Source organism: Pelodiscus sinensis, chromosome 13 (genome assembly GCF_052426305.1).
Source record: "Pelodiscus sinensis isolate ZL-2025 chromosome 13, ASM5242630v1, whole genome shotgun sequence".
Lineage (NCBI taxonomy): Eukaryota > Metazoa > Chordata > Testudines > Trionychidae > Pelodiscus > Pelodiscus sinensis.
Window position 1 is genome coordinate 18,264,945 of NC_143064.1, and position 20,949 is coordinate 18,285,893.

Here is a 20,949-nt window from a genome sequence, read left to right on the forward strand (position 1 = left end):
CAAAGCCGCTGGACCCCCCCCCAGCAGACCAGGGACACCCGAGCAAAGCCGCCGCCTTTGCTGGACCCCCCCCCCAGCGGCTTTGCTGGACCCCCCCAGCAGACCAGGGAGACAGGAGCAAAGCCGCACAGGCGGCATCCCGCCGCCTGTGCGGCTTTGCTCGGGGGCAAAGCCGCAAAGCCACATGGGCAGCAGGGTCCCTCCGCCTGTGCGGCTTTGCTTGGGTCTCCCTGGTGTGCTGGGGGGGAATTCCCCCAGGCCCCCAGGGAGACAGGAGCAAAGCCACACGGGCAGCAGGGTCACTCTGCCTGTGAGGCTTTGCTCGGGTCTCCCTGGTCTGCTGGGGGGGGGGGAAGGGGGCGCAGCTAGTGCGCCCCTCCCCCCCCCCCCGAGCAGACCAGGCTTTTGTTGCGGGACGCCTCGGGTAGAGCAGCTGGGGTGCTGCCGGGTTGGTCCTGTGGGAACCTACCGGGCAGCGCCCCAGCTGTTCTGTCCCAGGCTCCAGATTCAGCAGCTGTTGAAACTGATCAGGCTGATTCCAGGAAGCTGGGGGCAGAGCAACTCTGTCTCCGGCTTCCTGTAGTCAGCCCCTGGTCATTTTCAGTGGCAGCAGCTGAATCTGGAGCCAGTTCCGACTTACATACAAATTCAACTTAAGAACAAACCTATAGTCCCTATCTTGTACGTAACCCGGGAACTGCCTGTATGTCTTGCAAGTCAGAATTATGGCTGTTATTGAAATGTATAAGGGGACATTTTCTCATATCTATGTAACTGAATATATGAATTGTAAACTTTATGGAACCATTATATAAATTTTCTTAATTGGTTACTTGGGCTTAGGTTTGTTTGTTTTCAGTTTTCTTGTGTTTTCCATAAGGTTGTATTTATTGTAGCAAGTCAATTAAAATTCTTTCCCTAAAATTAAAAAAACTGTTCAGAAAAGTTATTGCTTACATTAAATCCAAAGAAATGTGCCAAATTCAAGCAAAATGCTGAGAATACACATTACCTAAAACTTTTCTATATTTCCAAACAAGATCTTTAATTAAAGAAGGGTTAATTTAAAGGTCCAGAAGTCATACTGCTTAGTATTTGAATTAGGGTGAGTTTATATCATCAACAAGCCATAGTCCAAATGAAAAGATTCCACCCTTTCTTTAATTAATAAATGACTTTCTTTAATTAATAAGTTAGGATCAATTTTACTGGTGTATTTATTCACAATATCAATATAATCAGATTAAAAACAAATGAGATTTTACAGAGGATCTCTATTTAAAAGTGAAGTGCATGAATGTTTACCCCATTAAAGCCTCCACATTTGCCACTCTTCAGTAATTGTGATGATGCATATATGAAACACAATGAATTCTGAATGCCTTAGGTGTGTGCTGTACTGTATACCATGAATTAACATGAAATACATTATAAAGCACTGAGAAATTTCTGCCTATGACATAATTCAGTCAGCCAAATAATTTCATTTCTGTAAGGAAACACAGACTTGGGCATCATTTCATTCAGTGGATTGCTCCAATGCCATTGTTTGTTTATGGCTATATTGTGGATAAATTCCCTGTTTTGGTGCTTTATTAGTTATTTGTAAAGGCCTCCCTGCCAGTATCTTTTATATCTTGTAACAAATCCAAATCCTCTTGGTAATTCACTGTTGTTGCTAATCTTCATAGCAGATTCTCCTCCTTCGGTTGCTATTATATAAGCGAGAGGAGAGTCTCTATTACCAATGTCATACACGTGAGCAATTTTTTTCCATCTAAGAGGGCAATGGTGTGCATGCACAGTTTCTAGTTCATGACAGTATGCTTCATTAATATCACATGCTTCCTTACTAAGCAATTCCAGTAATTATTTATTTTGTGTTTTCTGGTGCTTAGTGCCACAAAATCACTTCATGATATCAGAAGGTCATGGTAGTAGAACTATAGAAAGTTAAACTGTGTTTAACATGGTGATGTCTGGGCATAGTTACAAGAGCTCTCTAGCCCCTTTATTTTTGATACTATGAAGTATGTGTGTGGTATTTGCTAAAAATTGTGTAAACAACCTCAAAACTAGGGATTACCAACCATGAGTAGTTGAACACATGACCAGTCTCAGGGAAGTTCCACTGAAGTCAATAGACCATAATATTTGAATGAGTACTAATGTGAGAGAGGATTTGCATGATCTGACCTATCCAGGCTATATCTACACTACACTGTTCTTCCGGAAAAAGCTATGCGAATCGCAAACCACAAATTGTGTAGCTTTTTCCACTTTTTTTTTCTGAAGAGGCTTTTCTGACATTTGACCCATCTACACTGGGCCAAGTGTCAGAAGAAAACCCTTTTTTGGAACATTCCTTCTTCTTCGTAAAACTCCAGAGCAGCTACATTTCCTGGAAAAACTCTGTAGTGTTTTCATAGCCCCAGTTATGATGGTGGGGATTTAATGCCATATACAGAAAACACCTCACCCCTGAAAAACGCTTATTCTCTTCTTTGTTGTGCATTAGGTGAGTCATTAATCCTATTGTACAGCTAAGCATATGCATACTGTTTTCTGGATCTGGTCCTTGGCACATTAGGAGAAAAAAAGGAACATGAGTGAGACAGAATGCAAACTCTATAAGAAAAGGTTGAAGGGACTACTGTACGTATATTTAGTTTGGCAAAGAGGAGATTGAGGAGTGACATGATAGCGGTTTTCTAATACTTATAAGGTTGCCATAAAAAAGATGGGGAAAAGCTGTTCTCTTTTGCCACAGAGGGCAGGAGAAGAAGCAATGGGTTCAGACTACAGCATAACAGAATTAGATTAAACCTCAGGGGAAAAAAAAGTCTAAACTTTAAGAACAATGGGACAATGGCACAGCCTGCCTAGGGAGATTGTGGAAGCTCCACTGAATGTTTTCAAAAGGAGGCTGGATAGCTTTCTGTCTTGGATGGTTAGACGTAACAAATCTTGTATCTTGGCAGGGAGCTAGACTAGCTGACTCTTGCAGGTCCTTCTAGCCCTATGATTCTATACACAAAATCTACAACATGATTTTTCTAAGAGGCTTCTGAGTATAATACCTGTTTTGAGTAATTTTCTGTCTGCTGCATGCATGTTCAGTTCTCAGTTTTGTAAAATAATATTCTTTTTCATTTTTGAGAGACAGCTGTGTGCCTGGTCTTCCTTATTTAATCCTAACTAAATCTGAATTTATTCAATGTGGGATCTGACAGTATAATTTTTTCCTGTTTTCTCACACCTGCTTTACATACCCCACCTCAGGACAGTCTTCCAGCAGAAATGTTGCAAGAGATGTTATAGTACTTTATCTCACTATACATTTTCCTTGTTTGAATTTATGATAGAAAATAGTATATGAGGCAGTACATAAAAATAGAGTAATGTGATTTTAGCTTTTCAAGTATAAATAACTGGTACCCAAAATAAAAATACATAAAGCCAGGTAGTAAGACCAGTGTTTGCAAACTTGAGGTTAGCATGGGCATTAATGAGTTTAACACTTTATAATGTTGTTATATATGTGTAACTAATCAACTCATTTGACCCCTTTTCTTTTTAGAGAAAGGAAAGGATCAATTGTTGAACTGGAAAAAATTAATAGATGGTAATATGCCTGTTTTTTTCTTTCAGTTCACATCCTTAAATAAATCCAGGGAGTTTTTTTTCCCTAGGTTAGTTGGACAGTTACATATCTTAAAATATGAAAGGACTTCATTAATTATGAATAATAAGGACTGCACAACTAAAGGACAGATTTGTACAGAGATATTCTGGGTTAAGTCTGCTTGGAAAAAAGATATACAGTAATTCAATTAAACACTTAAGCTATTTGATTATAACCATTATTTCTAAACCATTAAGGCCCTGGAGGTCTGAAAGAACTCTTACCCCCAGTCAGTGCCCTTTAAACTGATAAGTAATCAGGGACTATTTCCCAAGGTTTTAAACTCAGTACTCAATCAAAACATGCTGATTTGCAGAGGATAACAGGACTAGTTTCCCTATTTGTCTACTATTTACTAGCCATGTTCAAAAACAGGCCCACACATGGACCCTTTATCTAAAGAGATCTCCTGCCTGCTCCAAGAGGAAGCTTTTTCTGTTTGCACACCCATGAGCACTATTTTATTTGATATTTTTTGAAAAAAAATCACATCTTCTGATAAGTGTAATTTGTTTGATATTTGCACTGCTTCCTCTGCTGAGTTTTTGTAATATGATTGCAGGAAACTGCGTGGGTAGTATGTTTCCTCTCTCATATTGGCAATGATTGTATGTGTGGGTTGACATTTTCAAAGTTCTCTATGGATTTTAGGCAGGTCATCCATTAATATTTAATGGTGGATGTGTACAAACTCCTAGAGCACTTTGAAAATCTGAACTTCAGATTATAAATTAGATTGAAAAAAATTTCAGGGCAGAAACCACTAATGCAAACAAATACTATATCATGTAATACTTTCAGCATACCACCATGATTAAAATCCAGTTCAATATCAGACTTCAACTGGGGAAAAAAGGAATCCATCTGTCTCCTATTAGTAATTTGACAGATGAAGGATTAGTCCATGTAACAGAACTTTAGGAAAACATACTCAACAATAGAGACTGTTAGACTGTCTCTATGGGTATTAGAACTGTCTGAGTCCTGCTGTACACTAGGGCTGCTTCCCCTAAATCCCCGCTTCATTTGCAATTGCAATGTGTCTAATTTGCATCCCTTTTACGGAAAAGGGATGCAGTCTAGACACAGTCCAGGGCTTTATTTTGAAATAACCACCTTTAGGTCAAATTTATAAGTGGAATCTCCATACTACTAAGTCTGTTATTTCAAAATAATGGGCCAGTAATTTTGAAATCTATACTCCTGTTTTTCTTGGGAATAATGCTAATTTCAAAATAGCATTAGTATGGACACTCCAGTGCTGCTATTTTGAAATGACTACTCCCCAGAGTATTTTGAATTAATTACTCCCCAGTGCTTCCTGGGGCTTTAAGTTGAGGTAGCACATTCTCATTAACAGAGCCTGCCTCAGACTAATTTAGAGGCTTCCCCGTAGTGAGGACATGCTATTTCAATTTTGTAAAATTGGTAGTTAAGTCAAATTTAGTTATTTCAAAATAATTTCCTAATGTAGACATGTCTGAATGTGCGAGCCACACTGGTAAACCATTAGTAGTTAAGCGGAGGAACCATGAAGGGAAGCTTTGATTGGCTAACCTAATGAGAATGGTTTTAAACCAAGACTTATTATGAAAACCTGTGAGAGAGGTCAGAAACTGAGGGTAGCATGAGCTGTAATAGCAGGGATAAAGGAGAGACAAGACAAAATTGGGAAGGGGGAAGTCAAATCAGTATCATAGATGTTTGTATACTAATACAAGATGTATGGGGAATAAACATGAAGAATTCATAATATTAGTAAGTAAACTGTGATGTAGTTGCGGCAAGGAGTCCTGTGGCACCTTAATGTAGTTGGTAGTAGTGATGTAGTGATGTAGTTGGCATCACAGAGACTTGGTGGGATAATACACAACTGGAATATTAATATTGAAGGGTACTGCTTGCACAGGAAGGACAGGCAGGGGAAAAGAGAGTAGGAGTTCTCTTATATATTAAAAGGAGTTCTCTTATATATTAAGGAGTTCTCTTATATATTAAAAATGTAAACCCTTGGAATGAAGCTGAGATGGGCATAGGAGTCAGACTTATTGAGGAGCAGAAAACTACTGGAGAGAGATTGTTCTAGATTTGATTTTGATTAATAGGGAGGAACTAGTTGAGAATTTGGAAGTCAAAGGCAGCATGGGTGAAAGTGATCTTGAAATGCTAGAGTTCATGATTCTAATGAATGGTAAAAGGGAGGACAGAAAAATAAAAAGATTTTTAAGAGCTGGTTAGACAAACACCTTTCAGGGATGAACTAAATCAGAGAAGGGGAAATTACTACAGCCCTCAGGCAGGCATTGGCCTGTGGCTTACCTTGATCTGGCTTGTGCTGTGGCTGGAGTACCAGCACTGGTTGGCTCACCCTACTGCAGTGGGGAAGAGGTGAGTGTCGAGAGCCTAATCAGTGCAAGCCACAGGCTAGATTGGGCCCCTAGGCACTGCCTGGCAGGGGGAAGAAAACAGCTCTGTGTGACTCTGCATGCTGCAGGGAAATGCTTCCTGCAGGCACTGCTCCTCCCCCGCCCCCAACTGCTCCCATTGGCAGGGAATTGTGGACAGTGGGAGTGGTGGGGGCGGTGCCTGCAGGGAGCACTTTCCTGCAGTGTTTAGAGCCATGCAAATCATCTGTGACCCCCTGGGAGTTGTGCCAGCACTCTGACCCACAGCCCCGCTTCTGCACCCTACCTCCCACCCAGACCCTGCATCCTCATTCCCAGCCCTCTCCTGCACACTGAATCCCTCCTTTATGGCCCACTCCAGTGCCTAGAGGACCCCAAAAGATCCATGAGCACTGAGCCCCCTGAAGAATTAACCCAGCTGTTATAAGCCCTGAGCCTCAATGCCCTCCCTCGCTCCCTCCCCCGGTGGGGCTGGAATTTGAGGGGAATGAGGAGAGTGTCTTTTTTTCTCTGCTTGTTTGTTGGGGGCCACATCTGTGAAGGGTTTTTTTCACCTTCTTACTTGGGGGCCAGGTCAGTGAGGGTTGTGGAGGTTTTTTTTGGGAGGGGGGTTGCTTCTCACTTGTGAGTGGCCCTGTAGCCAGACAGGAACCCCCCCTGTAACATCCATTTTTGCTTGCCTGGAGCATGCAGGGCACACAGAACAGAAGGCCCAGGCTGCTGTGACCATGAATGGCTATAAACAGAGATACGCCAATTGCTGACCAAGAGGCTGCCAAGGAGTGTCCTTGACTTAACCCATATTGATACGAATACACAGCCGTCCGCGGGGGGAGGAATCTCTCGCCCAGTAAAAAAAAGTCTAGTACGTACAATTTAGTTATCTCTCTCTTGCAAGTGTAAATTAACTTGAAACTTGCTTGTAAGAACTGGCGCCACACAACGGACCAGTACAATTCGGCATCTTAGATAAGAAAGAGGATACGGGCCCCCAGGGATATAAAGATGGGTCCAGCAGCACATTTTCTCTGAGTGTCAATCTACCATCTATCTGCTGGTCGGGTTAGGTGTTTGCTCTCCCGAGGTTCCAGAGGGGATGCCCACCTCGTATTCGTCTTTCCTACGAATTGAGAGACCGGCCCTGGCCTGACACGCTGGAGTCGAGAGGCACAGAAAGGGGTAAAAATTGTACCTGGATGTGGTTCTTTGCTTAAGTATATATATACATAGTGTTAGAGCTCTTTAAAGATTAAGCTGTCACTTGGTACCATTATTTCTATTTTCTATCTTTACCTTTTTCCTGTAATCATTTTTAAGACCTATATATATATATTTGCTAGCATTTAAGAAATAGAGCAATAACCATTTTAACCATATGATTTATAAGCTTCTTTAATAAACCTGTAACTGTTTAAGCTTTAACCTGACTCCATCAGTTGCTGTAACAGAACCAAGCACAATTTAAAAGAACTTCAGCCGGTCATAAAGGGACAGACATAGGGAGAGCTTGGGCGTTTGGATCTGTGTCACTCCCAGGCGACAAGATCCGTCGGGGCACCTTTTCAGCCTTTCCTAGGCAGCCCGCTGAGAAGGAACCCCTGTGTTCTAGCAGCTAAAATCTAAGCTGTAATAAGCTCTTCCTATATAACGGGGCGTCTGTTGGCCTGCTGGCCACCCTCTGCGATGGGACCCCGGTCCTACCAGTAAAGACATGGACATTAAACCTTTTCTCGGAAACATACACACACACACTGCCCTGACCGTCGGCTGACAGGCCCCCCATCTGTTTTTTCTGTGGTCAATGGCCCCCGGCCCAAAAAAGTTTCCTCATGTCTGGTCTAGATGGTGGTTCATTCTGCTGTGAGTGCAGACGACTGAACTTAAGGATCTCTCATGGTTTCTTCCAGTTCTATGATTCTATGATTTTGTTTCTTTCTGTTCAAACAGAGCCCCAGGAAGACTATTTATATTCATAGTGAAGCTTTAATCTAGTTACTTTTAAAAATTTTAGTCTATATTCATTGCATTGTAACCTTTTTTGATCATCAAACATTAGACAAAGTGTGATCACATTTGCTGAGGGAGCTATAAGGCCATGAGGAAGGAGATGGCCCAAGATCCTTTCTCCAACTTCAGGATTTCTTCACAAATTGGCCTGGCTTCTAAAGGTGCATTCTGTGAGTAGGCCCCTTCTCCTAGTTCCAAAAAATTATGCTGGTTTGGACCCTGAGCTGGGGAAGCATTAAGAACTGTTGGTGTCTAATCTTTTAAGATTTATTGTACATCTAGTGAGAGTTAGAGATCAACTAAATAAGAGAGTCTTATATAGACACAATTTTATATGTGCACAGAAGTTATAAGTCATACTAAGATTACCCTCGGGAATATTTTACATTCTGTCCATATGCAGAAATATCATTGGTATCTCTAGGACTTATTCAGGCAGAACAAGTATAGACTATGCCCCTTAGATTTGGCAATCCATATGAGAAAACTAAGGTTTAATTTAGGACTTATCTGTTTCTGACAACAGAATGATGGATAGAGTTACTTTATTTATCCTGGCAGAAATATTTTTGTTGATGTGGTTTGTTTTTGGTGAAAGAAAGGAACAGCGATCATCTAGGTTTCTAAATGTGAAGTGAAATATTACATTTTACACTAGAATGTATAATTTCATAGATTATGAGTTTGGTTTAATGACTGACTGCAAAAACCGATATTTTAGTCTTCAGCATTTCAATGATTTATGATCTTGTCATAGGTTTTTTTTTAATAAGCATTATGTGCACAGATGTTTCTTCTATTGTGATACGTTGTAAAAATTCACAGTGGTCAATTGCCCTCAAATGTTTTTCATGTCATATCTGTAGCAGGGAAGTTGGTTGATTGCATATTACGGCTGTAGTGCACAACAGGTGGGGGACACTTAGCAAGAACACTTTAAATGTCTTCATTTTAAAATCACTGCCTGGAAAGCACCTGTGCTCTACATTCGTCTAAAATCAATGATTATTTTAAATAAAATCAGAAAGGAGAAAATGAGAGAGAACACAACATTCCTACTCATGCTTCTTCAGGAATAATACAGGAACCCACACCTCTCAGAACTAAAGGTGGGCCACACTGTCCCATTTCCATGAGAATAATCCATGCTAGAAATTGGAATCCTCTCAAAGGTCCCCTTTGAAGGATTTCCAAGTCTTTGCTCCTCTACAAAAAGTTTTGCCTCTTTAGAGTGAGTAGGCTGGCTTTGTTTTCTGAAGTCAGTGGATCCATCTGACTACTGTAGGACTTAGCGCCTCCTGCCAAGCATAATAAAAACAGTCTCCAGTTTGCTTGTTCTCTCTTCATCATGCAACCTGATAAATAAGTGTTTATCTCAATGGTTAGAAGGTGAAGCATGAAGTAGGACTGAACTATAAAGGTGTGAAATTAGTACACTGAGCTATTATGTCCATCTGAAGAAGATAACAGCTAAAGTTAAGATGCACAATAATCTTCTTGGCAAACAGGCAGGTTCCTCATGGGGTGCTCATATCCCAACCATATGGATGTCAGATCTCACCATGCATTCCGTGACATAGTATCGCACACCAGTATGGAGCTGATCGTCACACAACAAACTGGAGGATACACAACTACATGCCAGTATGTGTATCATCTCTGTTATAATCCCTAACCAGTCCCTTGTCATCAACCTCCTCAATCTGGCTTCCCTGGTTTTGACCTGCCTCATCATCACTGATTCCTAATGCACAGGTTCTGGACCGGACATGGTCGCTGTGCAGTCAGCCAATATCTGGAGCCTTCAGGATAGCCTTTTGTGCAACTGTGGTGCAATGCAGATGATGATGCACATTGTTGATGATGCATAGGTTCAGCAGTGGTCTAGAAGAACAGCATCACACCAATGAAAATGCCATCACTTGGCTAGAAGAATATGCACAGACTAAGTGATTGGATCCTTCAGGATTCTAGAAAATCCCACAGCATGGTCATAACAAATTGGTAGGGGAACCCACTCAGATGGTTTTACAGAGCCCCTGGGTTCCTATGTCCTGAATTGGGGAAGCACACATATTAATTCTACTCATTATAGAAATAGTATTAACAAAAGCAAAGCACCAAATGTCTTTAATCTCTTATAAATGCACTTTCACAAGGCCTAGATGAAGTCAGGAAAGTAACCAGAACTTCCATAGTCTGAAGGTACATATACACAGCAGGACAAAAGTTGAATTAAGATATGCAACTTCAGCTATGTCAAGTTAAAATCGCTTAATTTGGCTTTTGGCGCACTCTACACAGCAGGAAGTTGAAGAAAGAACAGTCTTCTGTTGACTTCCCTTACTCCTTGTGAAATGAGGGTTACAGGAGTCCAAGTAAGAAGTCCTCCAGCTCGACAGTATTTTGAAATAATGGCTTGCTGTGTACGTGCGCATTTTGTTATTTTGAAAAAAAAATTCTGAAATAATGCTTCTGTGTAGAGGTACCTTGAAACAGCATCTGCTGGATCCTAGTATCCTCTCCTCATGAATGGAAGTGATGATGTGGCCCTCTGTTTTCTCTTTTTAATCTGATTTAACCCTTCCTCACAAGGGCAGCCTCCTCTTTTAATTATATTATTTGTTTATATGTACTTTTTCTTGCAGTGATCATATTATGCTCAGGTAATAATGGTGGCATAGCACTGCTGTTTTGTGTTCATCATACAGTCATCTCAGAATCGACTGTGAATTAGTATATTGTTGCTTATTTCTATTATATGATTTTAAGTCACTCTTCAGTTTTGTTTTGACAGACTTATTTCAAACTAACTGAGATCACTGAATTCCAAAGAGAATTAACCATTATAGTATTCCCAGATAAGAAGGCAATCTTCCCTGTATGCTTAATCCTTCCAAACAGAACCGTTTTCCAACACAAACAATATTCACTGAACAACAGTGACACATCAAAGCAACAATATAATATTGAAAACCTATTATGCCAAATGCAGTCTATTTTGGATCATGGGTGAGATGTCAATTAAATCAAGTTTCAGAGAGGTAGCCAGATTAGTCTGTTTCAGTAAGGAAACAAGGAATCCAGTGGCACCTAAGAGACTAACAATTTTATTATAGCATAAGCTTTTGTGAGTTGCAGCTCACTTCATCAGATGCATGAGGTGGAAGAAGAAGAAACAGATGGTAGAGAAGGAAGTGTAATTATTATTCAGTCAGGGTGCATGTGTATAAAAAGGTGAGAATACCTAAAGAGGAAAATTACTTATTGTAACGAAAGAGCCATTCCCAGTCCCTACCCAGACCCATTCTGATGGTGTCAAATTTGCATATGAATTCCAGCTAAGCAGATTCAGTCTGTTTTTAAAGGGGTGTTTTTTTGCTTGAGAATGGCAACTTTTAAGTCTGCAACTGTGTGTCCATGAAGGTTAAAATGTTCTCTCATTGGTTTTTGTATATTATCATGCTTGTTGTCTGATTTGTGTCCATTTATTCTATTGCATAGAGACAGTCTGGTTTGGCCAATATATGTAGCAGAGTGGCATTGCTGGCACATGTCATATATCACATTACGGTAAAACTCCGATAGTCCGGCATCCAACTGTTCGGCACTCCCGATACTCCGGCATCAAAATGCCAAGCACTCCTGACCAGCTGATTAAAAAGCCTGCTGCTCAGCACACGTGCTGGCTGTCACCAGATGGAGCATAAGGTTGGGGGAGGGGGAAAGGGGTATCATGTTACAGTATGGAGAAGAGCATTTTGCTTCAGCAAAGGGGAAAGAGGAGGGGAAGGAGAGGGGGAGGAGGATCAGGTTACGGCATGGAGGAGAGAGATGGGAAGAAGAAAGGGGAGGGGAGAGGGAAGGAGATTGTGTCCTGGCCAGCTGTTAAGCCGTGCAGCTGTACCGGACCTCCTGATTTTCTGGCAAATCTGATAATCCGGCACCACTTAGGTCCAAAAGGTGCCAGATTATCGGAAGTCTACTGTAGTAGATATGCAGGTGAATGAGACTTTGATGTTATGGGTGAGGTGGTTAAGCCCTGTGATGGTGTCACTAGGGTAGACGTGTGGACAGAGTTGGTAATGGGGTTTGTTGCAGGGTTTTGTTTCTGACTGAGGGTATGTCTACACTACCCCGCTAGTTCGAACTAGCGGGGTAATGTATGCATACCGCACTTGCTAATGAAGCCCGGGATTTGAATTTCCCAGGCTTCATTAGCATAAGCGGGGAGCCGCCATTTTTAAATCCCCGCTGCTTCGAACCCCGTGTAGCGCAGCTACACGGGGCTCGAACTAGGTAGTTCGGACTAGGGTCCTATTCCGAACTACCGTTACTCCTCGTGAAACGAGGTGTACCGGTAGTTCGGAATAGGCACCCTAGTCCGAACTACCTAGTTCGAGCCCCGTGTAGCCGCGCTACACGGGGTTCGAAGCAGCGGGGATTTAAAAATGGCGGCTCCCCGCTTATGCTAATGAAGCCCGGGAAATTCAAATCCCGGGCTTCATTAGCAAGTGCGGTATGCATACATTACCCTCCTAGTTCGAACTAGGAGGGTAGTGTAGACATACCCTGAGTGTTTCTGTTGGGTGTTTGGTTTGTGGTGATATGTGCTTTCAGATTAGGGGGCTGTATGTAAGTGAAGACTGGCTTTTCTTCCAAGGTCTATGAGAAAAAATATTAATGGACACAAATCAGATATCCAAAAAGGCAATACACAGACACCTGTTGGGGAACATTTTAACTTGCCTGGGCACTCATTAATGGATCTCAGATTCACCATATTGTTTCAGGCCAACTCTAGAAGCCAACTCCACAGGGAAGCCTTAGAACTTAACTTCATTTACAAGTTTGATTCATATAACAGAGGTATGAATAAAGACATTGTCTGGATGGCCCACTACATTCCAATCCTAATGACATAAAAAAACCAAACAATGGGTACTTAAGAACAATTAGTATCTTCTCTATCAGCTTCATGTTGCATGGACACTCTAAGGGTTTGTCTACACTTGCCCCCTACTTCAAAGTAGGGAGACAAATGAAGCATACCGAAGTTGCAAATCAAGTCCGGGATTTAAATATCCCATGCTTGATTTGCTTGTTCCCGCCCGGTCACCATTTTAGAAATTCACTAGCCCGGAGTAACTGCCCGTGTCTACACGTGGCAGTGAAACAGGAGTCCGATTTAAAGCCCTAACTTGAATTAGCTGGTATTCCTCCTGCAACGAGGTTTACCAGCTAATTCAAATTAAGGCCTTTAAATCGGACTCCTGTTTCACTGCCGCATATAGAAGCGGGCAGTTACTCTGGGCTAGTGAATTTCTAAAATGGCGACCAGCCGGGAACATGCAAATCAAGCATGGGATATTTAAGTCCCGGGCTTGATTTGCACTTCAGTATGTTTCATTTGCCTCCCTACTTCGAAGTAGGGGGCAAGTGTAGACATACCCTAATTGACTATTTCTTTCCCCCTTTTTTTTTCTTCTTTTTTCTTTCCCCCTCCCCCCCATCCTATTTATTTAGAAACTGGACCTTTAATAACTCCATTCATCTGAAGAAGTGGGTTGTGCCCACAAAATCTCATGACACTGTCTATATGTTTTGTTAGTCTCTAAGGTGCTACGAGATTATTTGTTGTTTTATAAGTTTTTCCAGTTACAGACTAACTCAGCTACCCCTCTGAAGGTCTATGAGAGTGAGGGATCATCATCCTGATGTTGTATTGGAGAGGTTTTAGCTGGGAGCTATTGGTAATGTTGGCATTCTGTTGCTTTCTTTCTTGGGCCTGCCCTATAGAAGGCGACTTTTATGTATCCAACTGGCTCTGTCAGTCTGTTTCTTCACTTTCTTAGATGGGTAGTGTAGTTTGAAGGATACTTGATAGAGATTCTGTAGTTGTTTGTATCTATCTGAGAGATTGTAGCAAATGCAGTTGTAAAGAATGCAATCTGTAAAGAATGGATTGTGCGATCTGTTCTGGATGAAAGATAGAGGTGTATAGGTAAGTACAGTGGTCAGTAGGTTTCCAGTATAGGACGGTGTTTATGTAATTATCATTTGTTTGTACACTAATGTGCAAGAAGTGGATCTTTTGTGTGGACTGGTCCATGCTGAGATTGATCGTGGGATGGAAATTGTTGAAATCCCAGTGGACTAATTCAAGGGCCTCCTTCCCGTGAATCCAGATGATGAAGATGTCATCAATGCAGCACAAGTAAAGGTGGGGTACTTTGTGGATAGAGCTGAGGAAGATTCTACATCAGCCATAGAAATGCTGGCATAATGTGGGGCCATACGTGTACCCATAGCAGTTCCCCTGACTTGAAGGTATAAATTGTCCCCAAATCTGAAATGTTTGTGGGTGAGAACAAAGTCACAAAGCTCAGCAACCAGCAGTGCTGTGACATCATCAGGGATACAGTTACTGACATCTTATAATTCATCTTTGTGTGGAACGTTGGTGTAGAGAGAGTCTGCATCCATAGTGGCTCGGATGGTGTTTTCTGGAAGCTCACCAAAGAATTTTAGTTTCCTCAGGAAGTGAGTGATGTCTCAAAGATAGCTGAAAATGCTGGCAACGTAGAGCCAGCAGAGAAAGACTACATAGCTAGACAATCCTGCTGTAAGAGTGCCAATTCTTGAGATGATGGGCTATCCAGGATTTCCAGGATTATGGATCTTGGGTAATAGCTAGACTACCACTGCATAGGGCCCTGGGTTCAGTTTAGAGAAATAAGTGGAAACAACATAGTCCTATAGAATGGCTGGTAAAAACAGTCACATTCTACATCTAAAAAAGTATATATTACTATAATTTTGTTTGATAATATAGATGATGGGAATCAAAGAACAAAATACATTTTCATTCTGATATCTTCCCAATAAATGGTCATAATGTATCTAACACAGTAATGTTAAAAAGATGGAAGTAGAAGATAACAATGGCCAAGATTATGATTTCCCAACTAGGTGAGTTTGCCAGGGAGGAAAATGTTGTGAACATTTTCTTTATAGCATTTCCTTCAAATTCTGCCATGAGAGATTCTTTCCCTAGCAAAGAAGCAACAGCAGGTCTGATCCTCAATCTCCAAGCAGGAATCAGCTGAATGAAAAGGACCATCTATGGGTATCTATTGTGCCCTAGCCCTGGTTTCAGAGTCCCTTTTCCCTCCTTCTAACCTCTTGTCAGTACAATGCCAAAGAACCATAGCCAAATCCAAGTACATATAGACAAACTGTCTACTTGTTTCTAATGTATAGGCAACTTGCTGCCTGGATGACATCCTTACCTGGCCATGACAAGTTTGCAATTAGTTATCTACATTAACTATGTTCCCTCATGAGAGTCAGCAACAATGAAATTCATCAACAATTCAGAAATTCATCAACAATTTCTAGGACTCACTATTAAAAAAAAAAACATCCATAAGGGGAAGCAATTTTGTAAAGGAACTATCTGTTCTGTATTTTACATTTCTAAAATTGTGTTTCAGCCTGTAGACTATTTTTATATAAAGAAAAGCAATAGTCAAGTCTTAAGAACATAGATGAGTAGTTAAATGTATAGAAACTGCTTTCAGTGTAACAAGAATATGAGCAAATCCCCATATGTTAATATGAGCAATCATGACCAAAATGAGATTTAGGCTTAATATAGCACAGAGTACCAAACAGCTCTGCTTTAAAGAATACCTTCAATGAATATTTAATTTGCACAGAAAGAGCAATGGATACATCTGAAAATATAGCTAGTAGACTACTGAAACAGAGGACGTTCTTAATTGCACAGGTCATAGAAGATAACAGAGCTCTTGTGTTCTAAAGGAAACTATGCATTACAGGACATGGACAGTGTTTTATGAATTTTACTTTTAACTGAGATACACACAAGCATATCACTGAGACATGGCTCAGCAGAAATAAAGCAGATTTAAAAAAAAAGATAAACAACATCTGGGCTGTGATGAAATGTACTAGCACCACTCAGAACATTTCAAAACTCTCTGAAATAGCTACCAAAGCATTCCAGTGGATGAAATGTCATGTGGTCTTGTGGAATGATCACAGAATTTGGAAGCCACACAGACCTGAGTTCTAACTTGCTGTGTAACCTTAGATACGTTATTTAATATCTGCCTCTGTTTTTCTCATATGAAAGAGTGTAGCAACTACATGATTACTACAAAAGGGAGTTGCAAATGAATTCATCATTACACATATACCATAACACTATGCTTACTAGTGACACTAAAAGAAAGGAAGTACATGAAAGATTTTTTAACAAAAGATTGTTCCTATATTTGGAATTTACTACTCTATCAAATTTCTGTTAGTTTCACTGATAAAATATTTAATATATCAAAGAAACAAAATGAATTGTAACATTATATAAAGGCAAACAAAGCAATAGTACCTGTGTTAAAGCCTAGGTCCATTAGAAGAATTTGGCATAACTTTGCTGTACTTTCTCCAGAACTATTTTCCTCACAGGAGCGGGGGAAGGGAAGCAAAAATCTCATTACAGAGTATTTTCTCGCCAGAGCCTGCTGTTACTGTTATTTTGGAAGCACTCACTGCCCCTTCAAAAAGTCAGATTGGATCCATTTTGAGACAGGGATCAATTCTGATATTTGTTCTTTCTAAATTGCATTTCTGTCTAGTCCAGTATTGTCCATTTGGCTTAAGAGCATTAGTGGAGGGAAAGTGCTGTGAAGTATCATTGTACTACCTGTGACTAGAGACCAATAGTTGGACCAGCACTGTTGGGACAATCTAGATTACTTTATTTAAAAAACCTGTTCTGTTGCCCCCCCCCCCCCACTTTATATCAGCTTCTAGCTAACTCATGTAACTCATAGAGCCAAAAATGTTACTTTGTTTAAAAATCATCTTATTAGATGCTCCTGCACTAGTCAAGAGCATTAACAAATGGCTAACCCAATATTTGGTCTGCATATTGAATGATTATTTTGTATCATGATCTGATCTAAGATTATGAGAATTGCCAACATATACATTTTTGGCCACAGCCCCCAGGGAGACCCTGGCACCAGGGATAGCCACAGTCACAATCCCTGCATGCTCACAGGTTCAGAACAGGTGGGATGGAGCCCCTGTGAAAGTCTATGTCTCCACTACAGAGTTTTTGCAGAAAAAATTGCCTTTTTTCCGCATAAAGTCATGGAGTGTCCACACCTCCAGCAACTTTTTGTGCAAGTAAATTGAAAGATCAGAGGGATTTTTGCATGACCGGTAATTCTCATTCTGCAAGGAAGAACACCTTTTTGCGCAAGAGCTCTTGCACAAAAAGGCATGAATGGATGGGGAAGAGGGGTTTTTTGCTTAAGAAGAGGGAAGAGGAAAAAGCACAGGTGCCCTGATGACCATTCTGTCCATAGTAATCACGGCTTACTTGTGAGAGAGCATCCAGGCAGTCTGGACGCTCTCTTTTGCAAAAGCACATCGCTTTTTCGATGTGCTTTTGCAGTGTGGATGCTCTCTTGTGCAAGAAGTTTTGCAGAAGATCTCTTCTGACAAAAGCTTTTTGTGCAAAAAGCCTGCAGTGTAGACATAGCCAAACAGTACACACTAGGCAGCAAAACTGGCTAGCCAGCCAATTAAGGGAATGCATATTGCACTCCTTATGTAGCAGAGGGAGCATCTTTATGTATAACAAGGTCTTTCAGTGATCCTGCTGAATTAAGAACCCATTGTCCCCACTATAGTGCTCTAAAAGCCACAGTAGAATCATTGATTCCCTCTCCAACATTTGTGAATATGAGAGGTGTCTCTGTTACTGCAATGGGCCATTTACTCGAACATCATCAAATCAACAATGCTAAACATTTCAGCAAAAACACCTAGCTACTGTAGGTCCTACCAGTTGCACCAGGTCTCACCCTCTTACCCCCAAATATGAACCTTGGGAAAACATGCTTAAAATTGAATTGTGCAGAAGATGCTGTACCTAAAATGCTAGGAGGGGAAAGATTAATGAATTATAGAAGGATATTTTTTGAACAGGAAAATTCCTAATCTCTTTTTTCCTGCTCTGCTGAAATACCACCTTGACATTGGGAAATTTACACGTAGTAATTCTGTAATTTATAAATAAGAGAATCTGGGAATTTACATATATGTTGTAAGGGACAGACTTTCTATCCAACTATGCTAATTTTCTTAAAATATTGCATTATCAGTTAAAATGTCATTATCATAATTACAAAGAGAGTCCTAGGGGAGATTTTAAAATATATTTATCTTTTCTTTATGTTTGCCACAAATTGTTTTATATTAAATGAGGCTTAGATTAATTGGGCTGTTTGCCATTAGCAAACTGAAAAGAACATCTGGACACACACAGCAAATTCACCTCTAGCAAATCACTCTGCTGTTCATGAGTCTTAGCACATGTCTACACGATAGCAATAAGTTGACCTATACCTCATGGAAGCAATGGGGCACCCGCCTGGGTTTCTTGCCTTCCTGCTCCCAGCCAGACGCAGGAGGGAGACTCAGGTCTTTTCAACTCTGTGTGCAGGAAGCCTCCAGGCAGCAGTTTGCTAGGAGTTGGGAGCTGGAGGCAGCCATGCGCTAGCTGCCCAAATTTCTTTCCTGCTGAACAGTTGAGGGCGCTCAGTACGTCATGGAAATATTGAGCAGTCCCTTACTGATCAGGTTCTAGGTTAGTAAAATTTGTTACAATATAGAAGCCAGTATCATCTTATCTGAAACCCCCAATGTTGGCCTGCCTCAGTCTTATTTTACTTATATAATCTGATCCTTTTCTACATTTTGATAATCTCAAAATGGAAACAAAAGTCAGCATTTATGAAATTGAAATTTTACCTTTATGTAACTTTCACAGGATTTACTGTTTACAGTTCAAAAGACAAATAAGTGATATGTCACCACGTGAAAACTTAAAAGACATTGTAATAAACATCACATTGTGAGTATCTTGAAAATGTATTGTAATAAACATATTGTGAGTATTGCTAAGGGAGAAGAATACAGTGCAATCAGGATTTAAATATGGCTAAAATATAATAGTTCCTTGGATTCAAGCTGATTCATTAGTGCCCGAGACAGTTTCACAGTGCGGTTCTCTGATCATCAGCATTATTTTTCTTATGGAACATTTTGTATCAGTAGAGATTAAAAAAGAATACCCTATTTTATAATGTTATCATGACTCGAAGGCAAAGTGATTTAGCAACCTATCATAGGGTACGTCTAGACTACAGGGTTTTGTCGACGGAAGTTTTGTCGACAGATACTGTTGACAAAACTTCTGTCGACATAGAGCGTCTAGACACATTCAGTTTTGTCGACAAAGCAAGCTGCTTTGTCGACAAAACCCTGTAGTCTAGACGCAACCCTACAGGCAATAACACCTTCTGTCGACAGAACTCTGTCGGCAGAAGGTGTTATGCCTTGTAGAATGAGGTTTACCAGCGTCGACAAAACTGCTGAGTTCTGTCGACGTTATGTCAACAGAACTCAGCGGTAGTGTAGACGCAGGTATAGTTTTGTCGACAAAAGTCCACTTTTGTCGACAAAACTCAGTAGTCTAGACACACCCATATACATGTAAGTGTCTGACAACTTATTCTGTTTTGTTTGGTATAAAATTTAAAGGCTTTCCGATTTTGTCTTTGATAGATAATGTATTTTCAGTGTAGTGGCCTCTATACTTAGCCTAAAGAAGTTTTTTTAAAACCTGCGGAACACAGACAGGACCAGTTGACAGTTGTCCAGAGTCTCTTTTGGCTCTAAGAGAAAGTAAGTCTAACTGTTATGGTTGTGAAAATTACCTTGACAATCTGATTTACCTAATGCAACAGTGCGTGCCTGATTTTGCAGTACACCTGAAAAAGTAGTTTTCAGATGTGACTTGTTCTGTTCATTTCAAAGGAATTAACTTAGTGTCAGTCATGTTTAAATGATAATGTTGTTAACTATTTCAGTGTATCTAAAACCAAGCCACAGGGCTAATAGGGGACAAGTGGGGAATGCAACTTTTGAAAGTTTGAAAACATTACTATAAATAAAACCAGAAAGACCAAAGTAAGATAGTAGTATCGAAGCAAGGGTGGAGAGCCTGCTGCTCATGGGCTGAATCTGGCCCACTGTATCATTTCTTCCATCCTGCAGCAAGTCTCCCTGAGTCTCAGTGCTCCCCTTCCCATAGGGATGGAGCCACAAGCACCAGCTCACTAGCACATCTTTGTTGCCCTTAGGTGGAGCAGCAGTCAGGGAAGTTCTGCATGCTCTCCCTTCCCCCAGCATCAGCTCCGCAGCTCCCACTGTCCAAACCACAGCCAATGGGAGCTGGGGCGTTGGTGTCTGCATGCACAGACAGTATGAATTATGCAGAGATCTGTAACCCTTCCAGCTAGAGACTGGACATAGGGGCTGCATCCAAGAGCATCACAGAACCAGGACAGGCAGGGAGCCTGCTTTAGTCCCATTGTGCCACTGACAGCCAACTGGCTGAAACCCGTGCCCTGAATTCCCTCTTGCACCCCAACTTTCTGTCCCAGATTGGAAGCCCCTTCCACACTTTGACTCCGGCCCAGAGCCCACACCCCAATACCAAGCCTCCTCCCACAGCCAAACTCCCTCCTGGAGCCAAACCTCCTCCTGAATCCCCACCCTCTTTCCCATCCTTGCCACCCACCTCAGAACCCACACCCTTAGCCAAAGTGTGCACCCTAATCCTCTGCCATAGGTGACAAGTTATATGGGCCCATGGTGCCCATGCTTCCCCAATATTCAGGAAAGTGCACCCGGCTCTATCAATATTTGGGCTTATATTTTCAGAGCCATCCCCTCCATTGGATGGAT

General features: G+C 41.1%; 1 protein-coding gene across 1 annotated transcript in view; it reads right to left on the reverse strand.

Annotated features, from left to right (window-relative positions):
* The window catches only part of TENM1 (teneurin transmembrane protein 1), a 744,434-nt gene that overhangs the window by 675,232 nt on the left and 48,253 nt on the right, over nucleotides 1-20,949 (reverse strand). The window lies entirely within an intron of this gene.